The sequence below is a fragment of the Aulonocara stuartgranti genome, assembly GCF_965226115.1.
Source record: "Aulonocara stuartgranti genome assembly, chromosome: 2".
In the NCBI taxonomy this organism is placed as follows: domain Eukaryota; kingdom Metazoa; phylum Chordata; class Actinopteri; order Cichliformes; family Cichlidae; genus Aulonocara; species Aulonocara stuartgranti.
In genome coordinates this window covers 1,591,640-1,610,322 of record NC_138940.1, presented here as the reverse complement: position 1 = coordinate 1,610,322, position 18,683 = coordinate 1,591,640, and the positions used below count along the sequence as shown (strand labels likewise).

The following is an 18,683-nucleotide window of genomic DNA, read 5'->3' as shown; positions in this document are numbered from 1 at the left end:
GTTTCAATAAAAAAAAAAAAGAGCAAAAATTAGTTTGTTTCTTTATTCAACTTTTGAACAGTGGGACTCAGTCAGTACATATTCAGTAAATGCAAATTATTTACACGGCAGTGCACTACAGGCATAAATCTAGACCCCTAGATAAAACATTATGGGTCATTCCCACAACCCACAGCTTTACTGTGTTCCAGCAAAGTATCCAATAGCAGTGACGACTCCTCCACAGTAGCAGGTGGGATTTTTCTGTTTTGAGGACGGCTCCTTTTCCCCGTCACTACAGATGGTCTGTTTAGGTTTTGATCAAGAGCCTTTTTTTGGGCAGCTGAAGAGGAGAAGTCTATCTTATGGCCAACCTCTGGCTGTATCTTGGTCACATTACCCAGCAAAACCCAGTATGCAGGTTCATCTGTAACAGTCCTTGTGCCACGGATCAACACTGTTGCTTCTACATTAAACAGAAGAGCAGGGACATGGCTGCAGGTCTCTGCGACTCCGGCCTTACAGGTGCAGTGGGCGGCTTCAACCTTCCCTGTGATGCTCACAGTGACCCATGGCTGCAATGCTGGTTCATTCAGTCTTTGAGAGTGCAGCACCTGAAACACACACAGACAAAGTTCATTTAAAGACAAGAACTATGAGCCAAGGCCGACGTAAATGTGTTTTATCTACTTTATCATAAATGTAACAAAGTGTTTAGAAAGTTAGCACATACATGTCATTTTTCATTTCTTTATGTGTCCATCTATAGAACGCTGCATGTTATAGTGTAAACCTGCCTGCAGAAAATGAACGTAAAGTATGTACCGGTAATGCAAGGATGTCATCACTTTAGAGATGGAGAAAGCATAAAGTGACAATTATGAATCCCTTAATATGATAGCCCTCTCGGCCTGGGGCTCGGTCACTCAGGCACGGCTGGCTGCCGGCGGAGCTCACAGGCGCGTCACTGCAACCCCCCCTGGCTTCTGCTCCGCGGCTGCTGAGTGAGCCCTCATCTGGGACTCTCCTCAGCTCTTTCTGGGACAGTGGCGCAGCTGCCCCTCTGTTGGTCTTCCTTGGTCTCTTGTGTTCTGGGGGCCTCTGGATGTCTGGAGTTTTGATCTCCTCCACACCTGCTTCATGCCCTGGAGGACGGGGCTGTGGCCCCCCCACACCCTCTAGCAGATCATTACATGAAGGAACCTTTTAAAAACAAGCGCGTCCATGCTCACAGGTGTACACACGGGTGATCACACCCACAAACTACACCCTTTTTGGCTCCTACCTCAAAGCACACTGTGTTCTGTTGATCTTATGTGCTGCACAATAATGTTTAATATTTAGTATTTACTGTCATATTCCCATATATCATTGTGATGTTGTTTATTCTATTACTCTTGTTCTCTTCTGCTTGCTTTCTTTTTTCTTTCTCAGCAGGTGATCCAGGTGATCGATATATGCATTTTTTTTTCTCTGCCCGTTCTGTTGGTTTTTGGTTTTTGCCCTTCTCCCCCGTCCCTCTTCTCAGCTGTTTCTCTTTCCCTCTTTCTTTCTCCCCTTCTTTCCTCCAGTCAAGTCTGTCCCGTATTCAGTAAGTGAAAATAAAATAAACAATAAAAGGTAAAATAAAGGTGAATCAAATAGACCATTACGGCAAGGCTGGGATGGTCAGTTTGGTAAAGTAAATCCGTTGGGCATCTTTCTTTGCCTTTAGACAACAATTCTGATGCAAAAGAGCCAAACGGGACAGGCAAAAAAAAAAAAAAAAAAAAAAAGAATTTGAAGAAAAGCTCTCTGCAGCACGGACAGACTGATATTAATCTTTAAGAGGGCTGTCAATCAAAACAGCTGCTGTATAATGCCCTCTGCTATCTTTGGTTAATTGGTCACATGACAACATCACATGACTAAAATGCGTCATCGTTTTCAAAAGTCTCCGTTTTTGCTGTCCACACTGCGATGCAAACGCACCGTCTTCTATTGTATTCATTTTTGAGAGCGTTTTCAAAACGCCGTCTCAGTGCGGACGGGAGGCCAAAGCGGAGAGAAAATGAAAACGCATTAGTGTGGACGTAGCCTCAGTATCTACGGGCAGCCAGTGACGCTGCTGAAGAACAGGGCTGATGTGCTCTCTGGAGGCTGTGAGAATCATGATCTGGGCTGCAGGGGTTTGTGAGTGGACTTGTTAGGGAGAAGAGAATTACAGTAATCAATCCGAGAAGTGACAGGACTATGGGGTGTGAGGAATGATGTGGCGTCTTCCCTTCATTGGCTTCCTGTTAAATCCAGAATTAAAATCCTGCTCCTCACATACAAGGTCTTAAATAATCAGGCCCCATCTTATCTTAATGACCTTGTAGTACCATATCATCCTATTAGAGCACTTCGCTCTCGCTCTGCAGGCCTACTTGTTGTTCCTAGAGTATTTAAAAGTAGAATGGGAGGCAGAGCCTTCAGTTTTCAGGCCCCTCTTCTGTGGAACCAGCTTCCAGTTTGGATTCAGGAGACAGACACTATCTCTACTTTCAAGATTAGGCTTCAAACTTTCCTTTTTGCTAAAGCATATAGTTAGGGCTGGACCAGGTGACCCTGAATCCTCCCTTAGTGATGCTGCAATAGACATAGGCTGCCGGGGGATTCCCATGATGCACTGGGTGTTTCTTCGTCACTCACTATGTGCTAACAGACCTCTCTGCACTGAATCATATCTGTTATTAACCTCTGTCTCTCTTCCACAGCATGTCTTTATCCTGTCTTCCTTCTCTCACCCCAACCAATCACAGCAGATGGCCCCGCCCCTCCCTGAGCCTGGTTGCCGAAGGTTTCTTCCTGTTAAAAGGGAGTTTTTCCTTCCCACTGTCGCCAAAGTGCTTGTTCATAGGGGGTCATATGATTGTTGGGGTTTTCTCTGCATGTATTATTGTAGGATCTACTGTACAATACAAAGCGCCTTGAGGCGACTTGTTGTGATTTGGCGCTGTGTAAATAAAATTGAATTGAATTGAATGTATGCAGACGGGGTGTTTAATCATTTAATAATTTAATTTTGATTAATATGAGACTGAAATAACAAAATGCTGTCAAGGATGACACTGAGACTCTTAACCTGAGGGGAGGGAAACATGGAGGAGTTGTCAACACTGCACGTGAACTAAACGGGCTCGCCACAGCATATTTGACCTGGCACAGTTTTATCCAGTTACCCAGTTGGGACCAGCACTAGACGTACTGTTCCCAAGCTTCCCCTTTGGAGTTGTGATCCCTTGAGGCTGGGTTTGTGTCTTCTCCTGGTCTCGAATACATTTTACTGATTTTTGAAAAACATGTCTGCAGCTCATCACTAGTGCTCTGGCTGGTACTGCTAACCCTGCATCATCAACATCTCACAACACGATTGTGTGACAGAATGAGATACAATAAGTACACATTACACATAAAAAACAGTAAAAAGAATTTGATGGCACTGTAATGTCATTGGGTTCCTTCCTACTCGTGGCTGGGATCTGCAGTGAAGTATAGCAGACAAGGGCAAATCTTTAACCATTGTATAGTGACCTGTTTAATAAAGTAACCACATGCAAACTGTTAAAAGATGTTCAATTTGTTAAACTTATGATATTGAGCAATGACTGTAACTGTGAAGCCAAGTGGACCTATTATGCTCACGTTTGCATGATTTGAAGCTAAAATTCATTTCTTAGTCTTTACAGTGGACACGTGCAGCCCCACTGTTCCCTGAAACAAACCATTTTAAGACCAACTTCTCCTGATGAGCTGCCCCTCAAAATCAAAAGGGTTGAACAGCAGGCAGGTGAGGTGATCACAGTCACAGCTGTTTCCTCCATTACACCGAGCTGAGAGAGGAAAAAACTGATTTTAAGGCTGAGTGTCACCGTGAGCCACCACCTCATTAACAGTATGCACCCATGAAACGTGTAAAAAAAACACCCCGCTGAAAAAAGTTACTAGCTTGCATTCACGGAGCAAAGCAAGAAAAGCAATAACAAAAATGTGATTGGCTGTCTAATAGTAAACATTTATTCTCGGCTGTCAAGCTTCAACGCTTAAAACACATTCCCATCATGCTGCACTGGATGCAAATGCACTGTTTGTGATTCTTGTGCGCTCCTAAAAAATGTTAATGTTAGCGGTCTGAGTTTTGTTTCGTGGGTTGTGTTATTGTTTTTTTTGCTTTGCAGTTTTTCTTTTTAAATCTCGCACTAATCAGAAGCAGATCCACAGCTGTATTCCCTCATTGCACATGAGTTGTGTCTTTTTCATATTAGGATGTAAAATGCATAGCCATGCATGACCTCTGCTGGTTGGAGTTTCTGTTGTTTACCAGTGGACTAGCCAGCCACTCTATCACACATTAACCCCGGGGCCCAGCTAACAAGCTGTGGCCTGTGCTGCTCTCCAGCCTCATTAAGAAAACCACAGCGAGATCGCACCTGAGAATGCTAATAAACCCTACCTGCCTACTGCCATGCATGCTGTCAGACACACACACACACACACACACACACACACACACACACACGCACACACACACACACACACCATGTATCCATGACGTCAGACAACATTACACTACACTTACCTTAACTTACCTACCAACCACCAACCTAACCTGAAAACCTGCCCTTGAGATTTTGTGATGCGGGTGTTTTCTCTCCATTCTTATACCATGACAAAGTAAACAGGCCTATCCTCAAACACACTCACACACACACACATGGATCCTCTCCAGGTCATTCGATTAAAACAGTGTGTGACGGTTAACACAAGTGTATGGGGAGCAAGTCAGCAGGAAGTAAGACAATCCAAAACCCAATCCAAGGTTCAATTTCCAGATGACGTGGGCACCTGCCTGTATTGGTAGTCCTGTGGTGTACAGCAGCGGTCTCCAACCTTTTTTGCACCACGGACCAGTTTATGCCCGACAATATTTTCATGGACCGGCCTTTAAGGTGTCGCGGATAAATACAACAAAATAAAACTAGTACCGGTACCGAAAAAAAGAAGATTTATTCATAACACACGTGAAAAGACCCAGGAAAACCGAGTAAACGATAAAAACGATAACAAAATAACTGAAAACCGATAAAACCCCTGAAAACCAGACATTTCACACCTGAGCCTCAACTCTCGCGGCCCGGTACCAAACGACTCACGGACCGGCACCGGTCCGAGGCCCGGGGGTTGGGGACCGCTGCTGTAGAGTTTAGACATGCTGTGTACTTCTGGTCTTAATTGCACTCATAGTTGCACTTGAGTTTCAGTGACTGTGCTCACTGTGAGCTCTGAGCAGACAGCACTCCTGTGATACGTCGAGCTACACTGCCTGCAGGACTATTTACTATGTGCACTGTGCTAATCTTTTTTCAGGGGAAGGCATGAAACTAAGAGGCCTTGGAGATGTAAAAAAATGAGCTTGGCACTCTAAACAGCACATACTTCAGAGGTAATGTGTTTGGTAGTTAAGCCAGTGACAGTGACCTATTCCTCTTCTGTCTTCAGAGAGCCAAGACATCTTCCTCCCTGCAAATGGACCATCTGGATCGCCTGTTTTAGCTCATGAAGATTACAACTTGACCATCATTTTAACGGGGTTTTGTATTTCAATAGGCAGAAAAAAGGCAATTTGTTCATCGACGCTGGTGAAGATGAAAAAGTACGGGGTTATTAAACAGACATAATGGCAGAATTTAATGAACTTTTGGAATCTAAAAAGATAAAAATGCTCAAAGTCGGGGCTGCCAGCGCCAAGAAGAAAAGTGAGGAAATGCTTCTGACGGCTGTATCATGTGCTGAAAAATTGCAGTGATTTTAGAAGTCATTTAAAATTCTCACAGCTGTAAAATATAGGTCTGTGCAGATATCCTGGTGACGTTTTTCTTACCCTGCCCTCAAGGCCTTTGGCCGTTTATGAAGGTATATTTGCTTTAACTCTGCCTGGCTTCAATTGTATCCGATCTAATATTAGTATTTATATTAATTATTTTTAATTAACTGTCAAAGTGCTTAATTAGCATTATTAATGTTAATGTAGCAAAACCACTCGGTGGTTGCTGAAAAATGAGACTAAATAACCCAGACCCAAGTTCATAGAAAGTCGTCATAAAGATTTAATTACACTAATTAATAAAACCTTGGGGGAGAGATTCATTAACCAAAGACAAGGCAATAGGCCGAGCTCTGCAGACATGTCTTCATGATGTAGAATGAACGGCGGCCTCGTGCCAAAATGTTCATCCTCAGAGTGGGTCACAGATACGTGCTGGTAGCAGACTGTGGACATGTCATATCTTTTAATAATGTTCAGGGTGGCTGTGAGGTCAGAGAGCTAGACAGATAAAACATCAAGCCTAGGACAATGAACCAGGAGGGATACCAGCGCATTTAGGAAAATGCACACGAGTTTGCCAGAAGGTCCCCGAAGGACTCTGAGACCATGGCCTGAAAGCGTGATTACACAGATGAGGAAAGGAGAGTGAAAAGCACGTTTTTCAAACTTCAACAGGAAATGAATATATATATATATATATATATATATATATACTCACACACAGAAAACAAACAAACAAAAAAAGATAAAGCTGGGCTTGGCTGAAAGAAGTAGTGAGGTTGTGTGATGGATTAAATGGGTGAAGATGGCAGTCAAAGTGCAGGAAAATCATGGCTGGCAGGTAAAGAGTGAAGAAAATAAGAACAGAAGTTGTAAAGCGTGCTGAATTTCAGCTTTGCCATTTTAATTGATTCTGTTCACCGTCTGCGAGACTCTGTGGCTCAGCCTCACAACACCTGACAGCTCGTCACCATGAGAGTCAGGTGTTGGAAAAATGCAGCCAATCAGGGGGAGGAGGTTAGGAATGACAATAGGTTTCCTGCTTCAAGGGAGAAACATGCATATTGTTGCCGTAATAACCTTTGATGTTTCCATCTCTCTTCCATAAATCATTTACCTTGGCAGAGATCTATGAGGTTCCACTGAAGCCTGCTTGGAAATAGCAAATATGGCCTTTCTAAATCAGTGCTGACGTGGCTGCGGCTTACCCTGCAACGCTCAGGTTTCTAACACTCGTCCTGCATTTCCAAATAGCCAAACTCCTCAGAAACCGAGTGATTAAATATTCATATAAAGATGCATAAGAGCTCGATCTCACAGTTGCACAGCAGGGCCATTTATTTGTCCGAGGCTGATCAGCGCCGAGACAAGAGCCAGAATAATATCCTCAAAAAAGCCTGAAAAGCTTTCAGCGTAATCAGGAGCTGGAGACATTTCTCTGCTTCTAAACCGTTTCATCTAGTTTAAGATCACCTCAACTGCACCAGAGTGAGTCAATGAAAAGTATCTGTATTATTACATTATTATTTAATAATAGCTCTATATATTGGTTTATTGTTCCTTACAGAAACCTGGTTAAAGCAGGTGGAAAATGTTAGTTTAAACAAGAATCCAGGAAGCACCGAGCGAAGAAGAGGACTGGCATTAATCTTTTATTCTAGCTCATCAACCAAGCAAAGCCCCAGACGGCTGATTCATTCTTAGCTTCACTCTAACTGGTAAAGGAAAAAACACCTTTTAGTTGTTATCATCTATCGTCCTCCATGCTCACATCTGATTCCTCAGACTTTTTGTCCGAGTTAGCGCTCAGTTGTAATTAAAGAATTATTGGGAGCAATTTTAACAATCATGTACATGTTGAAAGTGACTCAGGTTCTCTCGAAAATGTAAATGATCCCACTGTTTGCCATGGAAACTGAACGTTTCCTAAAATTCCTCCTTTGTTTCGTGATTACATTTCATTTTACAATAATAGATCACCCAGCAACAAACAACACATTTAATTAGAGTAATTACATTTTTGAACCACATTTAATAAAGTGACTCCTCCACTTCTTCGATGCCAACAGAGGCTGGTTATCTTACTTTAACAGTGTCCCATCCTCACTGTGTGTGACCCTGGTTAATGTGGCTCTTCTAAAGAAAAGAGTACAACACCTGACTGATGCTCATACAAGCAGAAAACACGCAAGCTGGAGAGGAAATTGCATCTCGCTAATTTAGAAGAGCTTCAATAGTTTCTTACTCATAAAAAACAAAAGCAGCCTTTTATAAAACTAAGAGAGCTCGGGAAACAGGAGTAACTCCAGTGAGCATGTCTCACTGTAGCCAGGACAGCACATAATGTAAGTAGATTAGCCTTTGCACTGTTTTCATCAGTTACCTTTGACCTTACATCAGCTTTTATTTAATGCTGTCAGACAAAATATCCTGTCCTCTGCATGCAGTTGACTGCATCGATGTTAAAAGCAGAAGCTGCAGAGGCTGCTGTAAGACCAGGCGTGGGTCCACTCATAAACTTGAACAAATATAGGCCGGAGTGTGTGCTCTATTCTGCCGGCCTCCCAGGTGCACAAAGGATTACTTACAAATAACTTCATCCAAAACAAAACAAAAATCTATTTACAGAAGTCACGTACTGAACCCGCCTACATGTTACCCTCACTGCAACACCTCCAGACTCCCATTGCCCCTCCCACCAGCCATAATATTCATACATGGATGAAAAAGCTCTTTCACTTCTTGTCTTTAACTTTATCAGTAAAACAGCTGCAGCTTCCTCTGACAGTACATAACATGGACCCTTAGCCTTTACTACAAAGAGTGAACAGACAGGCTGAGAACAACTATGAAATCATTAACAACTGTGAAAGTTTATCCCTGAAATCTGAAGGAAAGCTCCTTCGTCCCTGTTCGGACACAGTTCAGGATCCTTTTTCATTTGTAAAGTTCTGCTGACACGTGAACTGTCTGTTAAATTAGACAAAGCCTTATATGCTAACAGATCGTCCAGTGTAATATTTACGTTGGTGCTTTTTATATGGAGATCTGCAAAGATGATGGAGCAGGTTTCCTACAGGAAAACAGCTGCTGGACATGGAACTTTGAGGTATTCTGAATGAGCTGTTGTTCACAGACAGATTTTTTTAAACTAATTATTTTAAAACACACTTAGTAAAGACAAGAGTCAAAAATCATCGACTCTATATAAAAATCATGCAAAATCCATCAGCAGAAGAATTAAACATAGACTTCATTGACTTTAGCTGCCAAATGTCCACAGTTGTTTCAGCACATAAATATCAGTTTATTGTTACTGTTTCAGCTGATGTCCAATAACAAGCTGAGATATCAGAAACTGGACCTGATATTACAGGGAGTCAGCGAGTGGAGAATACTGTGAGAACATTTTCAGTACTCAGTGATTCATCTCGTTTAAAACGACTTTAATGGGGGTTTATTACATTTGTTGTTACTGTCCTTACAGATGTGGAGAGAGACAGAAAACGTGATGCTGTTTGCACATGTTCAAGCATCAGCTGTGCAGAGGAACTGGAGAAGAGTCTAATACTCTTAGTAAAAGTACAGTAACACTATCGTTAGGTTGTGACTGAGCTACCTTTCTGTTTCAGTCCCTCATTTTCATCTGCAGCAGCCCTAATGTCTGAACTAGAGCTCTGATGTTAATGAGCAGTCCAGCTGTTCAGTCAGGGTGAATTCACTCTTGCGCTAAAGTTTTGTTTTGCGCAGAATCCAAAGACGATAAGGTCACCGTCACACAGAAGGAAAGAAATAAATGGTCACATCTATTTAAGAACAAAAACGGAGTCAAAGTTGTGGCTTTGCACTAAATGCATAAACAGATTCACATGTTTATAACATCTGGCAGTGCAGCGCTGTTTGTGAAATGACAATTAATGAATCATAAAATGCGCCTTTTCCCAGTTTTGGGGGGAACAAAACTCTTACAGATGTTTGTGAGAGCATCAGAAACAGTCACAACATCATCTACAATGTTAACTTGAGACACTTGAATTACTCTTTGCAGAGTCTTAAAGTTCCAATCACTCGTTCCTCGTGTATCCCGACACAAGGTAGTTGTCTCGATGAGTCGACCTGCTGTGCACCGAGTTACTTTTTCCCTTTTGTAAAATGAGATATATGCAGAGTGGCACCAGAAGCTTCAAGTTCAAATCCTCTATCAGCCAGAATCTCCTCACTGGGTTTCAAAAGCCCCCAAAGCCGCGACTCTTTTTCACCCCAACCAGGTGACAGAAATGAAACTGCTCCGGCTGAAGTAATGGCAATCACATATTTAATGGTGTTGTTGTGTTTGTAATTTGACCATGTCTGGGCTCCGGCAGGTCGGATCACTGTCCTGGTGAGGATCATTTTAACAATCAACCTGCTGATGTGATCTGGAGTCTCAGAAGGATGGATTTGGTGAACCACTTCATCCCTTCTCCTTTTCCTGTGCTACCTCAACATAAAAAAGTGAAATTACTGAAGAGTTACACTAATCAAGAGCCAAATTACAAAAGCTGCACAATGAATATCTTCAAAAACAAGAAACAGTTATATTAAATTGATCAGCAGTTGGAATTATTATTACCTTTCCATCTTTGCTCGGGGTTTGGCTTTTTGTTCTTGAACACAGAGGGGACACAATCAGGACTCAGTAAGTCCAGCAACGCCTCACCTCTAAACAGACAGTCACAGCATTGATTCAAAGCCAAATAACAAACTAGCTAATGTAGCTTACTTTAGATATTAGTATGAATATAAGCCAGCCATTCCAGCGTAAGCAGTCAACATGCTTGCAGCCACAGGCAGACAAGGCTGTGATTCCATCGGACTTCAGTTGAGTGTTAGAGGAGCGATTCTGACAGCCAAACCCAGCCCGAGGTTGAATACTGGCTTACTTTGTTACCCAACAGAAGATTATGTTAATACCTTTCTGAGTATTTTTGTATTATGTTCCACAATTAATTTAATTGTTTTCCCCAGTTATAATCACTTCCCTTGATTGCCCCTCTTTGTATTAAATTCAATTCAATTTTATTTACACAGAGCCAAATCACAACAGCAGTCACATCAAGGTGCTTTATATAGTACGGTAGACCCTACAATAACACATACAGAGAAAAACCCAACAATCATATGACCCCCTATGAGCAGCACTTTGGTGACAGTGGGAAGGAAAAACTCCCTTTTAACAGGAAGAAACCTCCGGCAGAACCAGGCTCAGGGAGGGGCGGGGCCATCTGCTGTGATTGGTTGGGGTGAGAGAAGGAAGACAGGATAAAAGACATGCTGTGGAAGAGAGACAGAGGTTAATAACAGATATGATTCAATGCAGAGAGGTCTGTTAATACATAGTGAGTGAGAAAGGTGACTGGAAAGGAAAAACTCAATGCATCATGGGAATCCCCGGCAGTCTACACCTGTTGCAGCATAACTAAGGGAGGATTCAGGGTCACCTGGTCCAGCCCTAACTATATGCTTTAGCAAAAAGGAAAGTTTGAAGCCTAATCTTTTAAATACTCTAGGAACAACAAGTAGGCCTGCAGTGTGAGAGCGAAGTGCTCTAATAGGCTGATATGGTATCATCTGATGTCTAGTGAGAGACAACAAACAAACAAGACAAAAGAAGGCGTTAGAAGCCGCAGGTGTGTGTATATATATAAATACACATTCATGCACATTAGCTACGTGTGTTTGTATGTATGTGTGTTGCCAACAAGGCCATGCAAGCCAGAGGCAGACTGAGGACTGAGAGCAATCAATTAAACTATTGCACACACAGTGTGCTGTTCTTGATTCAGAGGGGAACAACAGGCTTACAGGCTCTAAGCCAAACAGATTTAGGTCTGCGCCCCGGGGGCAGGAGGACTACCTTCCACACAAACATCCAAATGAATTAAAACACTTCAAAAACAGTTGAGCTAAAGATTTATAAACATGTACTGATAATAAAGTGGAAGCATAACAATAACACAAGGAGGTGATTGATGATAATAAAAAAAGCCCAGCAGCTCTATTTGGCAGGAACCTGACTCTCCATCCCTCCCACATGGCTCTGTCTCTACTGGCTCCAACAGTTGGAATATTTAACATCACCACGGCTCTCTCTGCTCTCTGAAACATCACACTTTACCTGTTCTTTGTTTTTCTGACTCTAAATGGAACAGACAACAGAGGATTTCAGTCTTACAAAGCTACAATTCTACTTCAGTCAAATCCCAACATTGTACCTGAGTTCAGACTGAACTCAACACTGAGACCACTTTCAACAGCACAGACACACAGAAAGTTCAACTTTAAAGATACTGGACAGAGATCACTTTCATCTTATTGATTGATAATTGATTGATTGATAATTGATTGATTGATTGATTGATTGATTGATTGATTGATAATTATGTCATTTATGTCATTTGATAATTATGTCATTTGATTGATTGATTGATTGATTGATTGATTGATTGATTGATTGATAATTATGTCATTTAAATGATAATTATGTCATTTATGTCATTTGATAATTATGTCATTTGATAATTATGTCATTTAATTGATTGATTGATTGATTGATTGATTGATTGATTGATTGATTGATTGATAATTATGTCATTTAAAAGGAGACTCCGTGGATTTTCAGATAGCAAAGCCACTGTCCAGGTTTGTCAGCTCCCTGCTCGGCTTGTAAAAACAGACAGAAGTACACGTGTTGATTGTCCTTTGCCGATGAGGTTTTCTTCTTGCTTTCTGCTGGTGTTAGTCTAAAGGTTTGCTTTTCAGTGCTGCATGCTGGTTTTATCATTGTGCTTCACTGTGATGGATTTGTTTGCCCCTCCTGGACTGATCGATTATGAAATAATGGCCTTTTGAGTGCTATTTCTAAAAACATTAGACAGCCTCTCGTTCATTTTAACCAATTTTGGTTGGGTGGTTGAATTGTAGTGGTCAGTAATGTTGGAATCTAGTTCTTGAATTTTAAGATTAGCTCTCAAACTTTGTTTTTTGATGAATCTTAAAGTAAAGACTAGATGGGCTAACGCTGAGCCATGTTTTATTGTTGGCACAGAAAGGCCCTCAGAGTTCATAAACACTTAAGTTGGCTTTATTAAACGTTAGATCTTTAGCTGGGAAAACATTTTTAATTAATGATTTAATCACTGAGCACAGCCTTGATTTTATGTTTTTAACTGAAACTTGGTTGGACCAAAGTAACAGTGGAGCTGTTCTCATCGAGACGACCCCTCCTAACTACAGTTTTATCAGTGAGGCCAGGGTGAGCAGGAGAGGAGGAGGGGTTGCTGTCTTATTTAATAAATCATTTCAATGTAAGCAGCTATCTCCTGGAAGTTTTCAGTCTTTTGAATATGTGGCTTTACAGCTGAAGGCCCCATCCAAAGTTGTGTTTCTTAATGTTTACAGGCCTCCCAAATACTGCACAGACTTTTTTAATGACCTCAGTGAACTGCTGTCTGTGATCTGTGTTGATTTTGACTGTGTAATTATTGTTGGGGATTTTAACATTCATGTGGACAACCCTCAGGACAAAGGGACTAAAGACCTGAGTAACACTCTGGGCAACTTTGGGCTGACTCAGCATGTAACAGAGGCCACACATAATAGAGGACACACTCTCGACCTACTGATCTCCAAAGGCCTGAGCATTTCAAAGGTTACTGTGTCTGATGTGGGCCTGTCTGATCATTACTGTGTTTTCTTTGAAAGTAAAATCTCAGCCCACACAAATATATCAACAACAGTGATCACAAAACGGTGTATAACTGAACACAGTAGTGAAATCTTTAACCAGGTCTTCCCATTAACACCTGACCTGTCCAGAGGGTCAGTCGATGAGCTCGTCAATAGCTTCAATGCTAACATGTTAAATGTAATGGACACTATTGCTCCCATTAAGGTGAAGGTTATCTCTGGAAGGAAAAAGTCTCCATGGAGAAACTCCACACTGGTGAAAAATGAAAAAAGAGAGTGTAGGAAAGCTGAGCGCAGATGGAGAAAAACAAACCTCCAGGTTCATTATGACATCTATAAAGAGAAACTTCACAATTATAATTTACAACTGAGGAGTGCAAGAAGGTCCTACTTCTCTGACATCATCACTAAAAACAGCCATAATGCTCGGGTCTTATTTTCTACAGTTGACAGGCTAACAAACCCTCCTGTGTCAGTGGCAGCTGAACTTCATTCGACCATGGCCTGCAATGACTTTGCCAAATTCTTCACAGACAAAATCCAAAAGATTAGACAAGCAGTTGGTACATCAACAGCAGATCCAGGATATGTACTGTGTCCACCAAAAAACTGTTTAAACACCATGAAACAGTTTCAACCTATTAACAGCAAAGACCTGGAGGACATCTTAGGTCAACTGAACTCCTCCTCCTGCTGTTTAGATGTCCTGCCAACAAGTTTTTTCAAAAAGGTCTCAAAGACTTTAGAGTCAGACCTGTTACAGATCGTCAACTTTTCTTTATTATCAGGTGTGTTTCCAGAACCACTAAAAACTGCTGTAATCAAACCTATACTGAAAAAGGACAATCTTGACAAGACACAAATGAACAACTACAGGCCGATCTCAAATCTCCTGTTTTTAAGTAAGATCACTGAAAAAGCAGTTTCCCAACAGCTCAGTTACTTCTTAAAACAGAATAATTGCTACGATGCCTTCCAGTCAGGTTTTAGACAGAACCACAGCACTGAAACCGCTCTGACAAAAGTGTTTAATGACATATGTCTGAATACAGACAGTGGAAAAATGTCAGTCCTAGTTTTACTGGATCTCAGTGCAGCATTTGATACAGTTGACCACAACATATTACTCAAACGACTGGAGAACTGGGCAGGTCTTTCAGGAACTGTACTAAACTGGTTCAAAACATACTTAGAAAACAGGAAATACTTTGTATCAATAGGTAACTTCACATCTGAGCAGACAAGTATCACATGTGGAGTTCCCCAAGGTTCCATCTTGGGACCCCCTCTGTTTAACATCTACATGCTCCCACTGGCACAGATTATAAACAACAACAAAATAAACTATCACAGCTATGCAGATGACACACAAATATATATCACAATGTCACCAGGAGACCGAGGCCCTGTACAGGCTCTTGGTAAATGCATTGAGGAAATCAATGACTGGTTGTGCCACAATTTTCTCCAGCTAAACAAAAACAAAACTGAGGTAATAGTCTTTGGCGCCAAAGAAAAACGATTACAGGTCACCAGAGAACTTCAATCTATACATCTAAAAACCACAAACCAGGCGAGAAATGTGGGTGTAGTGATGGATGCAGACCTAAACTTAGAAAAACACATTAAGACAATAACAAAGTCAGCTTACTATCACCTCAAGAATATATCAAGGATAAAAGATCTGATGTCTCAACAGGACCTGGAAAAACTAGTCCATGCATTCATCTTTAGTAGGCTTGATTACTGTAACAGCATCTTTACAGGTCTACCTAAAAAATCAGTCAGACAACTACAGCTCATTCAGAACTCTGCTGCTCGAGTCCTCACTAAGACCAAAAAAGTGGACCACATCAGTCCAGCTCTGAGGTCCTTACACTGGCTGCCTGTCCGTCAGAGGATAGACTTTAAAGTTCTGATGCTGGCCTATAAAGCTCTGAATGGTTTAGGACCAAAATACATCAATGACCTCCTGACCCAGTATGAACCTTCCAGATCCCTCAGGTCATCTGGATCCGGTCTTTTATCAGTTCCCAGAGTCAGAACCAGACACGGAGAAGCTGCATTCAGCTTTTATGCTCCTTATATCTGGAACAAACTCCCAGAAAGCCTCAGATCAGCTGAAACACTCAGTTTATTTAAATCCAGGTTGAAGACTCACCTGTTCTCAGCTGCATTTGAATAAAGCACCAAATCCACACTTTAAGCTTAAATTTCAAAACTTACACTAACTACTGATTTTATCTACTGTTCTGATTTTATCTGTTTTGATTTTATATACTGTTTTGTTTGTTTGTTTGTTAAGTGGGTTTAGAGCTCTGGGTAGCTCCCCAGCTGGGTCTAGACTGGGTCTAGAGAGTATTTTAAATTCAGGGAATTTAAAATAGAAAGTAGCTCGTCCACAGAAGGACTGGTAGCTCCCCTTACGATAAGGGTTCAGATCGCGCGAACAGGTGTGAAATGTGTGTGTTTAGTTAGTTTGTTTGTTTGCTTGTTTTAATCAATTTTAAATCATGCTTTTTATTTGTTTTTGTTTCTAATGTCTCTGTAAAGCACTTTGAATCACCTTGTTGTTGAATTGTGCTATACAAATAAATTTGCCTTGCCTTGCCTTGCCTTGCCTACAGGAGCCTTCTCTCCAGACTACCATCATCCCACCCACCAACACATGTGCTGTGCCATAACATCGTTTAGTTTGCAACCTGAGTCTGTTCTGAGAGTTTGGATGCAGACGATACATCACGCCTCACAGAAGCGTCTCTATCCCAGCAGCTCACAAACATCTATGTGTGGGACTTTTCTCAGCTACACGAGTCCACAGTTACTTCTATAAGCAGTAGCATTTACTTGCAGACCAAATAATCAGTGAATCACACTTAAAGCATGTTTTCATTTCCCTTTTTTTAAAGTTTACAAATCTCCTATTGATTAATTTGTTGTGTACTTGGTGACATATTGTGCACCACCTTTGACATCCCCAGAGATTGACCATGCACTTGCTGCTGCTGAAAACATTGTGTGAGTGCAGTACAGAATATAAAGATACAATATCGCCAGCTAGTTATGAAAGTTGCTGTTAGCTGTGCTCTATGTTCAACATTTGTATCAAAACATTCGAAACTTTTGACTGAAGGCTCAGCAGAGAGACTCCAGGGTCGTGTGGGTTTCTCCTACAGCCTTCACTTACACTGAGGTTCTCATGTAGTTTGTTTACTTAGACATCATGATCATAACTCCATAACTCATGCATTCAGACCATTATTTACTCACAGTTTATCAGTAACTTTGTGACGTCCAGCGGGGCACCTCAACAGTTTTTCAGTCTTTGCCAGATTAATAAGCCTGCAGCCAAGTTTTTCAAGTCAATTCAATTTTCTATATATAGTGTTAAATCACAAAAGTTGACTCAACGTGCTTTATGTTGTAAGGCAAAGACCTTGCAGTAATAGAAAGAACTCTAATAATCACATCAGCCCTTTTAACAGGAAGAAACCTCTGGCAGAGGTCACATTTCATTCGTCCAGACATTTTCTTCTACTTATCGAGTCGACGGTGGCTGGAGCCTGTCACAGCTGCCTCTCAGACAGTCCAAAGACTGAGGTTAATTGGTGGTTCTTAATTGGCCCTAGGTGTAAATGTAACTGCATTTATACATTGTAAAACAGTATTTTGCAAGTCTGTAGTGTGGACTCAGTATCGGCCTTCAGCCACGTGGTAAGTGCCAAATGTCCCATGTGCTGGGTGTTCTAGCCATGTCATGTTCCAGCTCATAGCAGATAAATAATCCACTGATATACACTTGGTACAAACACAATCTGCACAGTTCATCTGTCAGCCTTGTTTTTTGTCAGGCACAATATTCTGTTAGTCTCATCAGCTTTAGGCCTGAATTTATTACCAGCAGGGTTGCAGTCAGCCATCACTGTACTGTACATGTGCTTTACTGCTGTGTTCAAGTGGCCTCTGTGAACCATGGATTCACTTTTAACAGAACTGTATCCTCGTCAGAACTTTTCATACAATCATTTGATTTACAGAGCCAACCCTCCATCACCACACCAGAGTCATTTAACTCTGACACAGTTTTTGAGCCAACGTGATTTTGTCTGAAATGTCCCACACCCATAAAAACACCCATAACCCATAAACCCTAAACTAGTGCTTTGTGGTGATCTTTACAGAAAGGCAAGCAGAGACAATCGCCCTGGTCAAGCTCAATTTAAATACTTTATTTTCTGTTTAATGTCCAGTATCATATATTAGAAATCACATGCTTGTAGTGGCCTGTGAGGACCACGTATCTCTGAAAAAACACAGACATACATCTTTAAAAAATAAAAGTGTATTAAAATATGACAAAAAATATGCTTTTTAATTAAATTAAAGGCTTGCAGTCTGTGACTTGGTTAATATATAAAGAGGGGATTATTAATCACAAATTAAGGTGGAGCATATTATGTCCATTCAATCACGGGATCTGAAAGTGCAGGCTGCTCATGCACCTGGTCAACTTGCTAGTTTTATTAGACTGGAGATGGTTAGACTCCAGCCCACATGTCTTTCCCTCTGTCCCCCTCTGCTTCCTGTCACTGTCCCTATCAATAAAGGCCGAAAACAGAAATGTTTTTAATGACACTAAACTTTGTCCTACAGTAAGCTTTATTTGTTTGTGTAAAAATCTAAATTAAGGGTTAAAACTGTGAGCAAATAAGCAAACAGCCTGTTCAAGAAATCATAATATTCATTTTAGTATCTTACCTTGTAATAAGTTACATTTTCTTCAATTAAGCATAAATTTTAGAGTTTTGTGTAAAACAGCCGTTAGATTCATTTGCTAGTTTAAAGGATTCTAGCCAAGCAACTTTTGCTGACCCCATTGGCAGATTTTTATTCTCAAAAAAAGACAATTTTGTCAGATTTAAGAATATTTGGCTTATTTGAAGCAGCGCTGTTTTTGCAGTGTATGGCTGAGGGCAGCTAGGACCCAGCCCGTTCCTGCACTCATACCCGTACCTGTTCCTCGGATGGGGATGGAAGGTTTTTGGCTAATCTCTGCGCCTGTGCTTTCTCCCCACAGGAGAGTCACCAAGCTTCAGCCTCAATCACAACCAGAGCCTGCTGTGAGCTT

At 41.3% G+C, this 18,683-nt stretch overlaps 1 long non-coding RNA gene across 1 annotated transcript in view; it reads right to left on the bottom strand.

Annotated features, from left to right (window-relative positions):
- Positions 1 to 16,171, bottom strand: part of LOC309718175 — a 47,602-nt gene extending 31,431 nt beyond the window's left edge. Inside the window, exon 1 of the long non-coding RNA XR_014279901.1 lies at positions 14,310 to 16,171. This is a non-coding gene — a long non-coding RNA (uncharacterized lncRNA). The remainder of the gene's footprint in view (positions 1 to 14,309) is intronic.
- Between the last annotated feature and the right edge of the window lie 2,512 nt (positions 16,172 to 18,683).